At 38.4% G+C, this 3467-nt stretch overlaps 1 non-coding gene across 1 annotated transcript; it reads right to left on the bottom strand.

The window, feature by feature from the left end:
- Positions 1-874: 874 nt before the first annotated feature.
- On the bottom strand, positions 875-949 carry Trnat-ugu (transfer RNA threonine (anticodon UGU)). The gene has a single exon. It is a non-coding gene; the product is annotated as a tRNA-Thr (tRNA).
- Positions 950-3467: the final 2518 nt, after the last annotated feature.

The raw sequence follows: 3467 nt of genomic DNA, 5'->3' as shown, positions 1-3467 counted from the left end.
TACATTATTCCTCTGAAATTGAAAATGGATAACATCAGTCGATGAAACATAAAATTTATGGGAGCGTATACCTAACCGCAATGAAACAACCTTAAATTTAACGATACAGTGCTAATTTTTGAGGGTTTGTTTCACTCCTTATGCCTACACAAAAATTAGTTAATATTAACAAATGTCATATTATAGCTATAAGTTCCTAAGAAAAGTGTTTACTTTTAGGGGTCAGAGGTAGATGTTAAGAGAACGAACCACTTTTAATTTATGCTGCATGCCGTTCTGAGAAAATAGTTACCCGAAAAAAATGTGTTCAAAGTTTAGGGAAAACATTTAGTTATATTATTACTTCGATTTGCATGAACTGAGTGTTACATATATATTTTTAATGTCGCTGAAAACGAATCTGAAGTCAGATTTTCAATATTCAAAACAGCTAATCCAATACGGAGGGCAACCGATTATGTTTTGACCAATTTTTACCAAAAATGTATTTTCGTTATTTACGTTTAGTCTGCAAGTCAAGGAGTATTTATCAACCCTTCCTCTACCTCTGATTGTTCCTAGACAGCAACTTCCTGTTCTTCTTGGCAGGAAAAGCCGATCTGTCAAAGCTGGATATGCAGCACTCGGCAGCCTGCACTTGATATTCGTCCGTATTTTCGGTGAGTATGTTTGCATGCATTCTGCAGTATGAATCATTTTGAGCACGTGCGACACGGGACGAGTTATCATCTACATCTATATGGATACCCTGCAAAACACATTTAAGTGCCTGGCAAAGGGTTCATCGAATCACCTTCACAACTGATAATTAATTGAAACCCTCAGCTGCCGACAGGTGTTGTTGATATACTTCGATGGGGACAGCTGAAAAGTGTGCCCCTACTGGGACTCGAACCCAGAATCTCCTGCTTACAAGGCAGACGCTCAATCCATCTGAGCCATCGAGGGCACACATGAACAGCACGACTGCAGGAATTTATCCCTCGCACGCTTCCCGTGAGACTCACATCCCCAACCGTCCACAATCCGCATACGTAATGTACTTAATAGGTATTTGTCCATCCACTCATTACTGGCTCACACTAAGGTGACGATTCCCGTAAGAGTTCCGGCAACCTGTGCGCATTCGCACAGACGAAGGTCAATGGCTGGGTAACGTTTAACCATAGATATGAAGATAGTAACTGCTCTCGAAAGAACAGGCGCCACTGACGACCTTGCAACTCTTCTAGAATACATGATAGACCGGCCGATGTGGCCGAGCGGTTGTAGGCGCTTCAGTCGGGAGCCACGCGACCGCTACGGTCGCAGGTTCAAATCCTGCCTCGAGCATGGGTGTGTGTGATGTCCTTAATTTAGTTAGGTTTAAGTCGTTCTAAGTTCTAGGAAACTGATGACCTCAGATGTTAAGTCCCAAAGTGCTCAGAGCCATTTGAACCATCAGTCCCTATGTTTACACACTACTTACAGTAACTTATGCTAAGGACAACACACACACAACCATGCCCGAGGGAGGACTCGAACCTCCAACAGGGGGAGCCGCGCGAACCGTGACAAGGCGTTGGACACATGGCGGGTACCCCGCGCGGCTCATGGCAGCCGTGACACTGCTTCAAACAATGGACTGTAGAAACTTTTGTAAAGCACGGATTAAAAAATAAAACTTTCTGTTCCAAGAGTCTAGACAAGTACACCTTTAAAAAATGCAACTACAAAGAAATTTAATTTTCGAACGTTTTGAATGAGAACCTGTCCTTATGGAACACCGTTGATCAAATGTCACAGGGATTATATACTCAGGTTTCACATGTGGATTAACACTTTCTAATCAATATCCGGAATGAGCAGGGCTTAAAACATTGAAGAGTTAAATTTCAAGGGCCGTTCTCTTGTATGCAAATAGTTTCACAGTAGAAATTTCTCTAGTTTTATTTATTAATTAATTTATTTATTTTTTGCTGTAGGTAAAGAAGGATAGCATTGTGAGGAGGGGGAAGGGGGGGGGGGGAGGAATCTTGCATCTCCCACCTTGGAATTCTCAGTACAGAATTTTTATTCATTACGAGATTCTTAGCCACTTGCAGAAGTGATTTCGAGTGATTCTGCAAAACTTTTCCTTTAGCCAATCGTAGCAACTATAGGATTCCGTTCCTGCTGCATGACATGTCTCGGAACTTAAACTGACCAACTCATTTGCATAAAGAGCTAGCTTATCTTTACTTGCGTAGACCGTTCATGGTCTGCAAAGAATTTTTTTCTTTAATCGTTTTTTTATGTCTTTTATAAACTGCAACACTTTCTAAACTTTCTAAACTTAGCGCCGTTGAAGCATGGTCTTTTACTGAATGATCAAAAAGCAATGCTGACAGCTGGAGTCCAAGGTTTTTGTTAATCAAGCCGTTTGTATTCTTGTGTTGATATCTCCGTACAGTCTTTCATTCCCTAACGCATATTTCTTTATATCTAATTGAGAAGTGAAATACCGGTTTTCATAGATGCAGATTTAAAATATTTTAATATAACGCAATAAATATTTCATTAAAATTTTCATCCCCTTATGCTCGAAGTTCCAAAACCAGAAAAACACGTAGTTTTTAAAAATTGTAACATATTAGCCGAATACGAATTGTCAGATATATTTAGCAATCCTTTCATAATGAACCATTTTCTGAAACATCTCACACCCTTTAGGGGTTGGGTTTTCAAAAACAATTAAACACGTATTCTTCTATTTAGAGCCGAGGAGCCAAATTCAAATCTTCATCCATTTAATTCTAAAAATGCTTTCATAGTGAAATATTTCATAAAACATTACATCCCCTATTTCACTCTATTAGTGAGTTAAATTTCCAAAAGCAACGAAACACATTTTTTTTACATCCAACCGAGATGTCAAATACCTATTTTCATAGATGTAGCTATAAAAATGCTTCAGTAGTTCTTTAATAATGATTTATTTTCAAAAAACCTTCACTAATTATTTTATCCCCCAATGGAAGAATTTCGGAAAATGCTAAAAACCTGTTTCTTTTTTGTATCTGACTGAGACACCAAATGTCAATTTTCGTAGTTTTGTAGTTATAGCTTCAATAGGGACATAGGGACATATTTAAAAAAAAAAAAGACTTTCAACCCATGTTTCACCCCCATAGGAGTGAAATTTCGAACAATCTCTTCTTAAATGATGCTTTCAGCGTAAGATTTACACCTTCATCAAATTTCAAGTCCGTATACTTTGCAGTTTGGGCTGGAAGGCTATGGGTCAGTGAAACCTGTGCCCCTATTGCACCTTCTTGGAGGTTGTAGTTCCAAAAACAGTGAAACACGTAGTTTTCAATAACACAATATTCATAGATTTCGCTTTAAAAACTCTTTCGCACTGAAATACTTTCATAAAACATTACATCCTATATTCCACCCTCTTAATCGTTCAATGTATCAAAAACATGTTTTCATATATTTCATGA

The sequence above is a fragment of the Schistocerca gregaria genome, unplaced genomic scaffold, assembly GCF_023897955.1.
Source record: "Schistocerca gregaria isolate iqSchGreg1 unplaced genomic scaffold, iqSchGreg1.2 ptg000522l, whole genome shotgun sequence".
In the NCBI taxonomy this organism is placed as follows: Eukaryota; Metazoa; Arthropoda; class Insecta; order Orthoptera; family Acrididae; genus Schistocerca; species Schistocerca gregaria.
The sequence above is the reverse complement of the archived record's forward strand: the minus strand, read 5'-3'. Positions and strand labels throughout refer to the sequence as shown.